This window comes from Acyrthosiphon pisum, chromosome X (genome assembly GCF_005508785.2).
Source record: "Acyrthosiphon pisum isolate AL4f chromosome X, pea_aphid_22Mar2018_4r6ur, whole genome shotgun sequence".
In the NCBI taxonomy this organism is placed as follows: Eukaryota; Metazoa; Arthropoda; class Insecta; order Hemiptera; family Aphididae; genus Acyrthosiphon; species Acyrthosiphon pisum.
The window spans coordinates 53,400,868-53,419,079 of record NC_042493.1 but is presented as its reverse complement, the minus strand read 5'-3'; the positions used below and the strand labels follow the sequence as shown (position 1 = coordinate 53,419,079).

The following is an 18,212-nucleotide window of genomic DNA, read 5'->3' as shown; positions in this document are numbered from 1 at the left end:
GACCCGAAAACGGACGTGAGGTTACAAAATGTATATTTAATACTATGGTTGGCAAGCAGGGGTACGTGAATTTTATAAAATATTTCAATTAAGGAAATGAGCTGGTATTGGCCGCCAAATATTATTACAAAAATAGAAGGGCGAGCATTCGACTTACAAGAGAATCGTGCCATAACAGACGAGGAGTGGAGGCAATTAGTGCACCACTTCCAATATATTTTTAGAAATAAGGTTGAATTATTGTATCCGATACTTGCACAACTATATGACTCGGACCATACGTTAACGCCTAACCTTACACAACCCGAAATCAAAGGCCATCTCGACAAGTACGACGCTATTATAACTTGGGAGGGTAGCACAGACAAACAGATACTACGACTACTTAAAATAAATAAACCCGTATTTTCATTACGTGGGTGGGATCTCCATATGGACGGTAACTTTATGTTAATAATAACCGATCATGGGGACAACCAAGCCATAGCATCAATCCCAATAGGGAAACACACTAAAAACGGGCGAGCCCTGAAACTTGACAAAGCACATACTCTTATATGTGACGATCTTTTTTTCCACGGGGGGCTCGAGGCCCACGACCCTCAAGCCGACGTTCAATGGACGCGGTGTCTTTTCATAAAACTATATGCGCAAAATAAAAACATAATTAACGATGCTGTGCGAGCGAAACGAAAAAGAAATATTCCACCCGGATAAATCAAAATTACATTTGTATTATTATTATCTTTAGGATTTTAAGCTAGTAAACTTATAATGGGTTACGGATTTTTATTACTTTATTATCGTCATTACTATTTTATTATTTACTTTCTATTTCATACATATAATCAGATTTTATTAGTACATGGGGGACAAGGTTATTTATCATTATTATTATTTATATTACCACGTATTAAGATAAGTTAAACGTTATTATATTACATATGTATTATTATTATTATTATTCTTTAAAAAAATCGGATATACTGTAACTTGACTAATAAGCTGAAACGATTTTCAGACTTATACTACTAACAATACCATTCACGTCAGGAACATTCCGATATGCTGACGAACCACTAAAACAACATTCTGGTCTATACTACGAGAATCGGGGACCTTTGAAACTTATTGCGTCTCAATGGGACTTAATTGCATATATTAATCTTGCTAAGTATAAGGAACGGTTTGTTTATATTATGAACCAAACCGAATTACTATGTACAACCATCGCGCATAACGTTTACAATAATTGTAACAACTTAATATACACAGCTAATAGTATAGTAAATGAACTTCGTAAAAGAAGGGAACTAGTATTAGAATCTATAGAACATACAGTAACTAAACGAAGTACAACTTTAGGAATGATAGCAAAAGCAGCCAGATTAATATATGGAATATGTAATCTGGAATGCATTAAAAAATTTACTTCCAATATAGGACAAACTAACAACGCTACACAAACAAAATTAGTTAAAGAACAGATAAAAATAATTAAATTACAAACTAAGTTTGACGAATACGAAACTTATAATACAACTTTTGTTTTTCAAGAAAATGTTAATATATCTAGAGAACAACAAGCAAAAAATTACTTTGTAAAACACTTTATAATCATAAATCTATTAATAACAAAACACATGTTAGAAACCAATATTTTACTCGAAATAATACAACAAGCAAAAATGGGAATTATTCACACCAGTTTAATATCTCCACGCGAACTTTTAGAGAACATTAAAGACATTAAAGTATCATTAACTCCCCCAGTTAATGCCCCCCACCGATTTACCTACGGACTTAGATATACAAAATATCTACGAATTAGTAAAGCTCTCAGACCTTACTATATATTATGCGAATGACAACTTAGTGTTTATACTTGCTTTACCTCTAATATATCAAAATGATTTTATTTTATATAATTTAATACCTATGCCAGTGTGCACCGGAAACGATTGTTTATATGTAAAACCTAGTAATAAGTATCTAGCAATAAGTAAGACTAAAGAGCACTATGCTATTTATGACGAATTTTACTACACACATCGTAAACACGCTAGAGACTTCCTTTTGTGTCCTGAAGGTAATCCTTTGCATCCACGTACCAGTCGTCCAGCATGTGATGTTGTAAGCGTTGGTGAGGGATCACTATACCGGGAAAAGTCGATTACAAATCAGAGTATATGGACTTCAATCCAAAATCAGTTTTAGAACAAATAAAGGATATGCCATTCACCGACAACAACAACTTGATGGAAGACCACCATGTTAAGACGAATAACATGGAGGACCTACATAAAGTATCAGGTTCACTCCATTGCACTACGATCACCTCCTTCATGACACTTTGTGTAACGTAATTGTAATTTGGACAAATTATTGAAGTACAATTTAATAAACCACATGATAAAATTACATCTGTCTACAATTTATTTATCAACTACCTCATCATCATCAGCAAAACGGTCTAGCTACCTGAATATTAAAATAGTCACCTGGACTACCAGAATATTACACCACACTATTGTTACATGATAACTATGCGTGGGTGGGACGAGAATAACGACAGACAATTTAATCTACAATTAATATACATGGCCACAAAAAAAACTTATTTGTTCTATAAAACTGAATAACATTTGAATGACATTCCAAAGCGCAATCAAGACTAATTGTAACTTTATCCTTAATCTCTGCCATATTTTAGTTAGCGTTTTATTTTCAAACGTTAAATGTGCGTATTTAAAATTAACAAAATGTGTTTTATTTCGAGTCTCTCAGACTTTTGTCCCTAAATAATATACCAATCGTAATGTTTATTTATTTTTAAATGTCCTATTTATTTTTATATTATAATTGTACTGTTCTTGTATATCAATAAAGTTGTTAAAGGGTTGTTACTTGTAAGATATATTCTTATAAATACTCTTGATTATTTTAGAAAGTCTGTAAAAATACTCTCAAATTTTAAATATGCCCTCCAAATAGGAACCCAATCAATTATAACGTCAATATAGGCAATCTCAATAATGACACACTTTAAAGTTCAATCAACACTCGATTCCCTTTTAATAGGTACCTACCTACATAGATTTTTTGTAAATTCGGTTGTATATAAGTACACATTAATTTGTTTCACTTTATTTTAAATATTATAGTATCTATTATTCACAAGTCGCCCACACCTGTATTATATATTTTTTGATTGATCAGCTATTTAGAAAAGGTGAAAGTTTTACATTTTCATTTATCTCTGTCCTTACAATCTCTGTTAATACAATTGTATTAATTATTGTCTAATAACTATTTGTTCAATTTCATTCCTAATAAGCCCTCAAATAAATTAAAATTTTAAAATAATCAATAGTTTCAACAATACCACAGATTAATTAACACGCAATGCCCGTTTAATACTTAATTAAACTTTTTTTTTTACTCAAATCTTTTTAAAAAAAAAATTATCTACTCTTTTGTATATAATGATAAAAATCATAATCTTCAATACATAAATTCACTTACAAAAATTTGGTTTCAGACGATGTAGACGACAATAGTACTGATGTTGATTTATCACAATTTTTTTTTGTTATCTACTGCAGTTTGACTCAGCGCTGGTCTTCTTAATGTTGTTGAGTTGAAAGAAGTTAGGTTATTCCGCTTCACTGTACACCTTGAAGGTCGGATCCGTAAAGTTTGAAATTAAGTAATATATTTTTTTTTAAATATTAAAGATTCTTAATGTTGACAGAATATTTCCGACCGTACCAAAATTGTGGCGTGCTCAGTGAATATAGGTCGTCCAACGTTCTACAAAATAATACAAAGTTGACACTTTTATAACAAAAATATCTTTTTAATTGTGTAAAAATATTTGATTACGATGAAAAATCGTTGGTCTAGTTGGTTCAATAATTAATGTGTATTAAAAATTGTAAGTCTCCAAATACCCACGAATAATATTTTTAAGCCACAACCAAATAACTAAAACTGTTAATAGCTTCGTTTAAATATCTAATTGAGTCCAAATTTGGACTTAATATAATAATATATCTATTTAAAAAAAAAAATGATATTTATTTTATTTAGATTTTATTGATCATAGTATATAACCTACTTATGAGAAACATTGTTTTAAATTTTTAATCTTAGCTATAAAAATTGAACATTTTATAAATTTTTAGCTAGGTACTAAATAATTTGGAAATTTTCGTGATTTTGGTGAATTTTGTATGAATTTGAATGTAAATGTTTATAAAACAAATCGTGCTTACGTATTTTTGATATTTTTAAATTATAATTAATGATTATAATTATAACAACTTATAAAGAGCCTTGTATCACATTTTCAAGCTATTTGATGAGGCCAAAAATCTTTTAAATATATTTATAAAACATATCTATAAAGTATGCATAAATAGCTCAAAAAGAGTCAATATTTTATCATGTATCAAATAATAAACCACACAACATTCAGGGACAGACCGTTTCTGTTCAAAATTGTTTTTCGTATTATAACATTGTAGGTACAATGTTATAATAATAATAATAATTTATTCTTTAAAACAAAACAAATGTGAATCCAATTGAACAATAAGAATATATTACAATAAAATAATAGGTAATAATAGAATATACGGTTATATGTGGTAAAATATTATATAATGATAGATGTAATGTAAAATAGTAGATATAGTAGATAGTTATCAACGTCAATACTTAACATGAGATTAAATTATTTTTGAGACTTTATCGAGAAAGAAATCATGAATATTCATGCTATTATAATATAATATCATTAAATTCAAATTTAACACCATTAGTAGAGTGACCCACTTGTAACCTACGGTACACCAGAGCTGTATGAACCTTTTAGATTTTGAATGGAGTGACGAATGCAATGTTTATACAATGATGTCTTTTAGTTTGTGCATGAATACATTTTAGACAGGTCAAAATAGAAAATTCTCAGTAGTTTTCTAAAGTCTCGGATAATATGTATAAAACATTAAGAAAAACGAGGATTCTTACTCAAACCAGTTACTGACAAACATTTTCAACGAATGTTTAAATTAAGTTTTCTATACACCATTACATTTTCCAAATAATGTTGAAGCTATTAATAGGCATAGCAAATTTTCGATTTCTATTAATATTTTTAATTATTTACGATAAAAAAAAATTTTAATTTAATACAAGGTCCCTAATAAGTTGTTGTTGTAAATTTTTAAAAATTGCGTGAATGCACAATAATTATTTATGTGCGTCTGAAGTTCGAATTTTGACAAGATTCGTCAAAATCATGTAAGCTCTCATATTATTTTGAGTTAGAAAATCATAAAAAAATGTATTTTTATATCCAAGATTTGAAAATTGAATACAAGATTTCTCATAAGTTTCCTACCTATAACAAAAAAAAAAAGCTAACCGGAAATTCAAACTATTTTTTTCATGAGCGTTCGAAGTTAAATGTTTTTCAACATTAAATTTTCAGCTGTGAGGAAATTTACGAATTTTCATCGAACAATTTTCTTATTTTGTTTTAATTAAACAACGAAAAATCGTAAATAAGTAAATTTTAAGCAAAGATTCTCATAAATAGTTAATAATATTGTAACCCACAAATATTTTTCGTGGGTACTTAAAACTTATAAAGTACTTACCTATATTATTATATTTCATACACACAATGCCAATTTCAATTTTTGCGGAAAAAATTTAGTTAGCCTACTCTAATTCAATAATACCTAACAGTAAAATAAATTACTTTATTCACAATAATATCATATTATAATATACTTATGTAATATTATAGACTGACAGACCGTCTTCGCTTAAAATCGAACAATGGTTTTAGGCATATGATTGAATTTTAATTTAACTTATCCATTACAGTGACTGTTTTAGGCACTATTAATTTGAATGAAATCGTTACCCACTTATCAGCTGCCCCCCCCCCCTCAAAAAAAAAATTAAAATTTATAAGCTCATGTGAATTTTTATTTTGATCATTAAAAAGTACAAATTGTTTCATTTACCTACCAGAAAATAGACTGAAATTAAAAATCAAAAAACTAATTTTAAAAAAAAAAACTCATTAATGTAAAAACTATATTTCAATCTTAAAATCAATACTTTTATCACTCCGCTCATAATTTAAAAATGTAAAAATAAATTTTTTAAGTACAAATTTCAGAGTTGCTAAGTTTACTTGGGTTAGGTTCTTAAATTAAAATGTTTATTTTAGACGGCACTAAAATTTGGTTAAATTGTTTTCCGTGTTGTGCAGTAACTATTATGAGTGAATTAATTTTATCCTCATGTTAAGTTAATTTTTTTTTTCTAATATAAAATAGGCACCTGCTATAAATGAATTGTACGGTATAAGAATGTTTCACACTATTTCAGGACTCTATAATAGTGATTAAATAACTTATAGATAGGTACAAATGAAAATGTATACAATATAATATATGGAACGAGTAAATAAGGTATAGATAATAAGGTAGGTACCTATATAATGTATACTAATTACAGTAATAATTAATAAGTTATAACTTATAAGTAATATAAACAATAATTTATAATAATAGTGTAATTGCATATTTATAAGATATAATACCTATAGGTAGGTACATACTATATAAATAATGGATTATGAATATTAAATTAAATAAGGGTCAATATTATTGAGAAAAGAAAATATAACTACATAGTATTATAACGTTCGTTGCATTAATTATTAATTATATTTTTCTAATTATAAAATAAAATAATATTATTATTAATTATTATGAAAAAGATTTTCTGATTTTTAACTAAGTTAATTAATTTTTTTTCTAATAAATTGTCATTTTTACATGTTAACAAAAATAATTGTAACTTTTAACTTTAAATATAGTTTAAATTTGTCTACATTAAGGGGATTGCAAATAGTCAGTTATTTCAAGAAAAAAGTACCAATATTTTATCAATCATACCGATGGACCTATATTAATGCGGTTATACATTTGAAAAATCATCAATTAAAAATGCTCATATCTTGCTTGAAAATTTAATTATCGAATAAAAGCCGACGCTTGAGCACATATAACGCTCTTACCTAAAAGTTTTAAAATAGGTCAATTTACACTAATATCAAAACTAATTAGATAGAATTGAAACTAATGAACAAAAAATGTACTATATCGCACATTTATAAGACGAAGTCAACAAATGCATAGATAGCGTCCTCTTAATTATAAGGACTAGTATATTTAATTTTATTGTTTTCAATACACAATATCAAAAAAAAAAATTTAAGTTACTAAAACTGAATCTAAGGTATCTGTAACCTAAGTAATCTAAGCATATCTGTATTTTATATATATTATTTAGAAATTATCGCTTATATATTGTCGATAATTCGATGTTAATATTCGAAGTTATACATAGAATATTCGATAGAGCTTGTAAATCGCAATTATATTTTATATATATATAAATATTTTTAAACACCTTTAATTAATATTAAATAATTACCATATCAAAATGTTAAATTCATATTTAGCTATATTTTTAGTGTATAAACATTCTTCTAATCCTTATAATTATATTATTTAGAGTAATAGTATTATTAACATCACGTTAATTTGATTTTAATACCACGACAAATCCTCCTTAGCCTCACCAAATTGTGTTTATTGGGAAACATAATATATTATTTAATTAAGAACAAAAGAGTTCTAAGATAGTGAAAAAAATATACTCACAATTGTATCGGCCACACGTACTGGCAATCGTAGACCGAAAGGGAAGTATTGTAGTTGTAAAGAAGTTCAAGTCCCATAGTAATTTAAAGTGTTTATTAAACTGATTGAAATTATTTTATGTTTCAAAAAAATACAGTTCAACTGAATAGGTATTTTCTAGACAAGTAATATGTATTAGGCTCATTATTTAAACAAGTTCAAAAATATGATTTAATTCGAAATGTTCTAAGTCTAAAATAATAATTAATTAAAACTACAACTGGCGTGAAGGTGCTCACGCTAGCTCTGGTGCGCCATGTCTAAATATTATGGCATATGGACAGTTTTCAAGCACTACAATATGCGTCCTACACTCCCCACTCATTGGTAAAAATCCCAAATGGTTATAACCGACGCGAGTACGTACCGAAAACCACATTCCAGCCAGTCGACTCGGGCGATTGTGCCTCTCACTCCAAAATTCTATAGAGCCATTGGTGGCCAAAATGTTGACCTCGGATGATTTCGAAGTCTATCGTCCTTTGTTAGAACCTACGTATTATGATACATTCAATAGAAACAGTTACATATTATTATACGTATTTTGGATCTGTTTGTGTGAATTAATCGAATTTTCTCACATGAAGTTTATATAAAAACTGAACACCAAGCTACACTTTCTGATTATAATTTACAACAGTGTCTTTGTTTAGCACTAGGTAGTTAGTGAATATTATCCAGATTATTATCAACTGGCCAACTATATGACCCGCTTCTACGCCAAAAATATAATGTTAATGTATTTTGAAATATAATGTGAAACACATGTTTTTAGATAACTTTAATGTTGTATTATTTGTACAAGTATGTTTATTATTAATATTAGTATTATTATTATTAATATTAGGGGGGGAGGTGAATTTTCAAAAATTGAATAACCTTTTGGTTTAGCCAAATATAACGTTAAAAGACAGACCATAGGGGGGGCGCACTCTTCCCAATTGTATCCATGTGCACGGATGAAGACATTTTGAGGCCCAGGGGCCAAAGTTTTGAATGAGGCCAATGTACGAAAAAAAATGAATATAATATTAATTATTATATACCTGCCTATTATAACAAATATATTATATATAAGTACACATAGTAATAAATAAGGAATAATGGATCACTTTATTTATAATTTATAATTTACAATTTATTTTTCCTCGCTTTGTTTGACAAATTTATTAATAGAGATTTCATTATTAATTTTTTAAAGAATGTCGTTTTCTAATGCCAATATCATAAGCGCAGTCAAATTTTCTTGTTTATTATATTAATATAAGAGGTTTATTTGACATAGGTAATTGAAAATAATGTCGTCAGCAGAATAATCGTCGATTTATTTTAAGTGATTTATGCAATGTATAGCCTATAACGAAAGAAGTAATAGAAAAATATGAGGCCCCTAAATAAATTCCAGTTAAACGAGGCCCGGGGGCCATGGCTCCCTCTGCCCCCCCTTAATCCGGACTTGCCTGTATCCGCCACTGACAAAGCCGCTGTACGCGCAGACGCTGACACGATGAGCCGTCCGCGACCATACAACATAGAAGTAAAGATAATAATTCCGTTCAAAAAGTAACACTTTATCGTCAAATGACAAATAGTCAATAGCTATAACAAAAATATCACAGTTCAGAAATTTTTACTTATAAATTATAATACTTATAACTTATAAGTTATTTTATGATATATTTTAATATTATACATAATATTATCAATACGTTTTAATAAAATGTATTATACCAAAAAAAGTAACTTAAATTATATATAAATTACTTATAATAAAATATAATTAAATTACCATAAAATTACTTGAAAAGTAATTTCGTTACAGTAACTTGTAACTTAAGTTAAGTTACTCCCCAACACTGGACTTAATCTTTAAAAGAAAAATATATACTCAGTAAATTTTAATAAAAAAAAGTTTGGCCACACCTGCTATAGAGTATAAGCCACAATTATATGATCAGATGTGTTGTTTTGTTAGAAAAACTACTGCGTAGTTACTCATGCGTAGTTTCCTATATGCCTTGCATTACATATATATATATATATTTGTCCTTCGGCCTATACGATTCTATGAGATCCTCACTCCCCCGGACCTCAAACTACATTCGTTTCCCACGCTAGAAAGAGTAGTAATAAGGACTACGTATATGCCTATACGACATCATTTAGGTACCAATAATCAGTGGCGCCGAACACGTATGGTATGGCTAGTCGGATAAATATCCCAGAACTGTTTTAAGTGATGGCTTTTGGCCAGGTGAGTGGATAACTGTTTGACATATTATAGGTATTACAAAATAATATAGTTCAAAATATAATTATATATATTTAGCATACGTGTGTAATAAATTTATAATATTATTCACATAAATATAACATATAGTAGTATTTAACAGTAAGTATTTTATAATTATTAAATACAGAGGAATGAACACAATTATATTATATAATTAACTGATATTTATTTTAAGACTTCTAAAAACTCGTTAACTCGTTGATAGTTAAAGTGTTTATTTAAAATATGATCAGCGAAAAATTATTGTACTGACTGGCGTGAAGATGCTCGTTAGTAGAATGTGAGAGCAACGTCTGAATACAGACCGTTTCAGGTCTGCTTTTATGAAGGCACAGGCTCTCCTACCTACCCCCCGGTCCATCGACTTATCCATATTTCGTCAGGTCGTTATCTGTATCCTGTGGCCTAGTCGTGCAAAAAGTCATACCGACGTTTCTGCGAAACACTAACCATTTGTTAGCTATCACATCCTGCTTTATAGGTTATTTATGTATATATATATATATATATATATATGTATGTGTTTTATATCGAGTGGCGGCGCCAAGGGTGGGCACTGGCGGACTATTGCCCTCCCTGAAAAGTCCCTGGCCCGTCCACTGGCCCACCCTCAAATTTTATGAAAGTTTTAAATTTTAAATATTAAAATTTCCATCCAAACCTATATATAAAATATTTTTCATTGTCTTTTATTAATCCCACTGAATATACGTAATCAATGATTATGAGTGTTATATGACTTATATAATAACACTGTTATCGGGTCATTACATCACAATAATGTCCGACGGGAATTTTACTTGTATAATCTATTTTTTTACGCTATCCAAACAATATTTTGTAGAAAAATATTGTATTATTGATATGCCATCTTAATCAAAATCAACTAATTTTTATTTTTACAAAAGTGTTATATCATTCATTTTTAGTCTTAACTCTTTAGTGTAAATTAGTTTTTTCGTAAATATAACCAAATTATAATTACTTAATATTTAATATGATCATAACTCGAGTTCTAAAAGAACATTAAATGATTTTTTTACCATGAACAAAAAAAAACTTGTTACCAACAGGTTAGTTAAATATATTTAATACACCTATCTACTTTATTATTATTTTTTTAATTGTTTGAAATATTTATGACATATTTTATGTTTTTAGAGGTTGTTTTGGTGATAATTATTCATTTAATGAAGAAGCTGATAATTTAAAAAGGTTTGTAAGCATTTGTTATTTTACATAGTAGGTAAGTGCTAGGAAATGTGATATTTACAATTTTTATGTAATGTACTTCTAATATATATGTATTCATAATTAAAAAAATGCTATTACAATTATATATTGATATATTATCTTATTTCACAAATATTAGCATAGCCTAAAGTATTGCAAAATTAGAATACCTGTTTTTTATAGTGTATGATCATTTTTGAAATTGAAAAATTTAACAAAATATATGTATGTAGATTATTTTTTGTCTATAAGTTTTAATTTTTAAATAAATATTTAACTATTTAAGAATATTAGTAGTTATTAGATACAAATTTGTTTTATAAAGGTGACATCTTATTTAAATAATGATATTTTATCATACAAAATTAATTAATAAATAAATAATTTAAATAATTAATTAATAAAACTATTAACTTTTTAATTGTATTATATTAATACATAAATGTTTTTAAAAAGATATTTTAATAGTTTTAGTGAAAATGTCAAAGACAAAACAGGACTGCTGGCTGAAGAAAAAAATTGTCTTCATCTGATAATAATGACACTGATTTTAGCAGGTAATACATTTTTCTTACCTTATAGAAATTATTACTATTTGTTATTGTGTTGTTAAATATTATATTATTATTTAGAAATTATAATTTTATTTTAGCATTTCAAGTGAAAATAGCTTTGAAGTAAATGAGCCTAGTCTCAGTAGAGATACCTCAGAATATAATAATCAACAAATATCCAGTGCTTGTAAAATTAGTGGACTAGGAGATATTGCTCAAACCATCGAAGAAGGTCCAGTCCAGCCAAACTTAGAAACTACCCAAAATCTGTTACTGGAGAAGGTAAATCTAAGAGAACAAGGAGTTTTAAGTCTAGTTGGTTCGAACAATACAAGTGGCTTGATTACAGTCGATTAGAAAATAGTGTTTATTGTTTGCCATGCAGATTTTTTGCTTTGAATAATCCATACTCTATTTTTACTAGTAGTGGATATAAAAATTGGAAAAATGCCATGTCTAGTAAAGGATTTTCTAGACATGACTCTTTTGTAAACCATAAAAATTTTTTTCAAACTTGGATTGATTACAAAGCTAATAAAGAAAAAAATATATCAGTTTTATCAATGATTAGTGCTGACCATGCCCGTCTGATTAGTGAAAATATAAAGTATATGAAATCTATAATATTATCATTGCGTATGCTTGCCATTCAAGGGAGTGCTTTTCGTAATATTATATATTATAATATTTATACTAATAATTAATATACTTCAATGAATAATGTCAGTTAAAAACGTTAAACTAATTACCAAAAAGTATTCTCAAAAATTATTAATTATGAATCAGTCATTATTTTAGTACCTATTGTTATTAATTCATCATGTTTATAATAAATTATAAGTAGGTATAGCTAAATTAAATTATGAATTTGTAATTATTCCAATATAGTTTTATTTTATTACCTATGTAAATTATAAATAGTTAAATGTACCTATACTTGGCAGCCGACAGGAGCCAGGAAATGTGGAGCAAAGATTTCACATATTATTATAGGCAGTGGCATAATTAGAATTTGGTTGGGAGGGGGATAATAGATTTTTAGCAAACATGAATGGTTATTACCAATACTTTGTTCAAAATGTTAGCAGTAAAAAAGTATTTTTTTAGGGGGGATCTATCCCACTCATCCGCCCCTTAATTACGCCCCTGATTATAGGTTTTATAAATTGGCCCTTCAGTAAAATTACGTGCCTCAAGTTGGCCCTACCAGGCGTAAAATCCTGGCGCTGCCACTGTTTATATCTATCCCCATATCCTGTCACTCAATATGTGATTCTTGTCTTATGAAGTGAGTTTTTATTTAGACGTGAAACTGTCAAACTTAAAATGTTATACTCGAATAACTATGAACACCCGGCTGGCCTTCCTCCTTATCACGATCGTATAATATTTGCAATTGCCAAATTTCTATTGAGGTCGTTTGCCTATTCGCCTATTCGATAGTACTATTGTTTAATATACCTTTCATTTAACTATTCATGGTCGTTATTCATTATAGTCGTGAGTAAACGAATACTATCCGTTTCACCATTATACACTACTACGACGATATACATAGTTATTCTGTTCTAAATAATTAAACATACTTTTACTATTCTAAATTGACTACTTTTTATTTCAAAAACATCAGCTTCTGGATCCCTGAAGGGGCAGAACGTAACACTAAAATGGATTTGTTAAATTTGAAATCTATGATATAACTGACGTTTACGATTTTTTTAAGTTTATCTAAATATAACATTATAAGCTAGTTAATTTTTGTGGAAATCTGCAGTTCATATAATGTCAAATTTAATTAATATATAGGTACAATAATTATTAACGTTTTAAGTAAACTTCAAACGTTTATACAACGTAAATATTACAACTTTTTGGCATTGTACACGAAAAACGATTCTGAGTGAAAACGGTCTATCAACCTATAATATAAGCGGTGGGCAAGTGGATGTCGCTCTGCTGTACAGTAGGTAACAAGTGGATCACTATATAATGGATGGTCTTAAATATGGTCTCTTAAGTATAATGTAATTTCGTCCAAATTTAAACATAAAATAACTATCAAAAAAAAACTTTGTTTTTATATTTTTGAAATTTTTTGGTTAGAGAATAACCTATATACGTGGATCCTTGTTTTAAATTGGCTTTTCTTAGCTATAAAAGTTAAATATTTTATAAATTTTTAACTACAAAATCATTTTAAAATTTATATTTGATTAAAGTTGTCAAAAATCGAACTTTAAATGGTTATAAAAATATATGTAATATATATTTTTCAATTGCTATAACAATATATATTAGGAACCTTGTATTAACTTTTCCCACATTTTGACTCAAAAAGTAAACTGTTAACACGTCAAAACGAGTTAAAATATTTTCAACATTTAATGGTGTACATAAAATGAAAATATAAACATTCAGTCAAATGTTCATGTATCTATATACAACAAAATAAGAAAATCACTACATAAAAAATCGAGTAAATACCCAATGTTGTAAAAAAATGAGCTTCAAACGCTCATAAAATTTTAATTTGACTTTATTTTAGACATTTCTTTTTTTTTGCGAATGGTAGAAAAACTTATGAGAAATATTGTATTACATTTTCAAATTTTAGATTTAAAAATAAAATGTTTATTAATTTTTAACTCAAAATAATAGTTTTGGTAAAAACTTCCTGTTTTTCCTTCATTTTTGTTTTTCCCGGTGCTTTTGAAAACTATTTTTAATTTTGAGCTCCTGAATACACTAGCTAGATTCACTTTTCCATCGAACAAGATTCTGTTGAAGAAAATCAAAGCAGTTTTACTATCAAAAAAATACGGTGATGACAATAGACACACACACAAAAAAATATAAATAAAAAAAAAGAGGTTATTCTTGGTTATTTAATATATAATTGCGTAACATAAAATAACTTTTAAAAAAAATTGTGTTTAATATTTTTTCGATACAGAATAACCTATTTATGCGGAACCTTGTTTAAAATGTTCATTAGCATATAAGTTAAACATTTTATACATTTTTAACTATAAAATCTGCAACGGATAGTATCCCTTTACGTCAAACATATAAATATTAATGAACGTAGGTAGTTAATTAAAAGGTATAGTAATAAATAATACTGTCAGGTGTAGGTGAACGAACACAATAATATTTGACAATTACCAAATTACAAATATACAGAAATATAGTAAGGTCCTCCGGGTTGTAAAACTATTCGAGTGTAATGTTTTAAAAAATCACAAAACACGTATCTAGTGACAGGATATGGAGACTTGCCATTAACGCAAGTAGATATATATGCATATACTTAAACTAGAAAACAGGATGTAACATTTAACGAATGGTTGGCGTTTCGTTGAATCGTCATTATGATTTTTTTCACACGTAGGCCACAGGATACCGATAACGGATTGACGCAATACGAATGTGTCGATGGACCGGGGGATAGGTAGGAGAGCATGGGCCTTTATAAAACAGATCTGAAACGGCCTGTATTCAGACGTGTACTCTATTCTACTAACGATCATTTTCAAGCCAGTCAGTACAATAATTTGTAATTTTTTGGACTTCGAATATTTTTCGCTGATCATATATTAAATAAACACTTTAACTATCAAAGAAGTCCACATTTATTCACCTATCCTAAGACAAATCAACAACTCAAAGGTCTTGCTCCCTGTGTAACGGATAGTATCCGTTTCTTTCAAACAATACAAGCATAATTAACATAATAGCATAGGTGGTAAGGGGTGACGTGACATTTTATTTTAGATATAATATTTTAACATTTTTAGTTTTAAATATATTCATGGAAAAGTAAAAAAACACAGTTTTTATACTAAGGTACAATATATTTCACCAAAAATTGAAGATATTAAAAAAATTATAGAGCAAATATTTTAGTATCTATAATAAATTTCAATTTGATCAACGGTTTATGATATAAGTACAAAAATTTGAAAAATTTTGAAAAATTGTAAAAGTTCAAACTTTAAGTTCAAATAGGCACGGGTTAACTTTGTTCGATTGATTCAATATTTCATGTAGTTAATTTTTGTATGTATGTACACTGTTTAAGGGGGTGAGATGAAAACATTTTTGATTTTTTTTTTTTCATCTATAGTGAAAGACCACCCTAGGTGACACTAAAAAGCGTAGATGATCATCACAATAATTTACATATAATAACCAAATTATAAATATATGGATCACTGGACAGTAAAATTAATTGAGAATAATATTATAAAATATTATTATATATTATTATTTATAAACATTACATTAAAAACCACAAGCTATGTATATAACGACAGGATATGGGGGCTCTTCGCATAAGTAGATATATGTGCATATATTCAAAAACCAGAAAACAGGATGTGAGTGCAACAGATAATTGACGGTTCGTGGAATCAGCATTAAGATTAGGTTCACACGCAGTGCACAGGACACCGATAACGTGACAGCACATTGTGGATAAGTCAATGGACCGGGGGGTAGGTAGGAGAGCCTAGGCCCTTATAAAAGCAGACCGGAGATGGCCTGTATTCAGACGTGTTTTCTTCACTGCACTTCAAGCACCTTCACGACACTTTGTGTAATAATCTCATTATTTGGACTTAGTCAAATTATTGAAGTATATTTTAATAAACCACATAGCAACATTTCACCTGTCTACAAAATGTATTTATCAACTACCTTATCATCATCTTCATCATCAATAAAACGGTCTTGCTTCTTGCAAATCCTGGCTATCAGAATATTACACTACCTAATCAGACCTACGACAATATTACACCTACAACCGGTAGTCGACGTAATCAAAAGCGATTGTCAGATTACCGAAAAGCAGACCGGAGACGGCCTGTATTCAGACGTGTTTTCTCCACTGCACTTCGAGCACCTTCACGACACTTTGTGTAATAAATTAATTATTTGGACTTAGTAAATTTTACTGAAGAACATTTTAAATAAACCACATAGAATATTTCACCTGTCTACATATTTATTTATCACACTACCTTTCATCATCTTCAACGACAACAAAAGGGTCTTGCTTCCTGCAAAATCATAATATACTCGTAGTTAACTGGCTATCAGAATAAATACTCTGACCGCCCATAAGTACGAGCATATTACACTTCTATTAGAAACACATTATACGACGGAGTAATAGGTTAATGAACCTTCGGAGAGATATTTTTTTTAGAAAAGTGAGTGACAGGTAAAAAGGTTTAGCGATGATAAAGGTGGACATACTGCCAGAGCGATGAAGTATTATAATAATATGCTCTCTTTTTAATGCAATATTAATATTGGTAATGACGAAGTATTTTATCGAATACGCAGCTGTACAGGACAGGTTATATTTTCCTTCAGCTTGTATTTATTATAATACGATACGATCATCTACGGGCAGAGCTAACGAATGTAGTAGGTGTCACCAGCTGCTTCAAATTATGGTATTGTTGTAAGGCAACAGTACCATGGAATGAAGAATGCACTCAGGTGTAAATAAGTTTATAAACTCAGTTGAAATAATATCTAGTTGTATTTATTGTTGCCGCTTCTCAATGAAAATTATTTTAAGTCCAAAGTTGATTATTGTTATTCTGACTGTCGTAAAGGAGCTTGTCCAGTCTCGGGTAAAACACGTCTGCCCACATGCCGTTTTGTGGGCTTCTCTATAGTCCTGACCACGCTCCCCCCTGTGATCCGAAAACCGCAAGTCTGCCCATGTTCCCTAGATAATAACTATCTACTCGAATGATTCTTACTATTATTATTATTAGGTACTTGTTACCTATTGTAAACATATTTTTTGAGTGTACAAGACATTTCGCGTAGAGTGTATGTGTCGTGATGCAATGTACAATTTGAAGTTTTCGCCGATTAACGTCGAGCAAATCGTCGAAATCTTTAAAAACAAAAATTGTATTTCCTTAGACGCGCGGCGAGTGGAATAACTGTATACATTATTATTATTTTGTATACACGTGTGCGTTTTTTGTGTACCTTCCCTTGTACATAACTACTGTGTATGCATGTTTGATGTGCCTACGCAAATACGAACGCGAATCAAAGGACTATTGTGAATAAACGGCAATTTAGCTTTGTACACAAAGTGTGCACACATACTCGTAAAAGGGTGTTTTATTCAACGGCAATATAATATGCTAACTATTTACAACATACCGGTTATATTATGCGTAGGTATACGAAAATTGTTTAATACAACAGCAATAATAATAATAATAATAATAATCCTAATACATAAGTGTGTATAATAATATAATAATAATGTGTTGTGGCCTGGTGTGGCGCGGTGATTGGCTTTAG

General features: G+C 28.9%; 1 long non-coding RNA gene across 1 annotated transcript; it reads right to left on the bottom strand.

The window, feature by feature from the left end:
- Positions 1 to 1,927: 1,927 nt before the first annotated feature.
- On the bottom strand, positions 1,928 to 8,068 carry LOC107884472. Its single transcript, XR_001679947.2, has 2 exons — positions 7,755 to 8,068; positions 1,928 to 3,813 (listed from the first exon to the last, which is right to left on the bottom strand). It is a non-coding gene; the product is annotated as an uncharacterized LOC107884472 (long non-coding RNA).
- Positions 8,069 to 18,212: the final 10,144 nt, after the last annotated feature.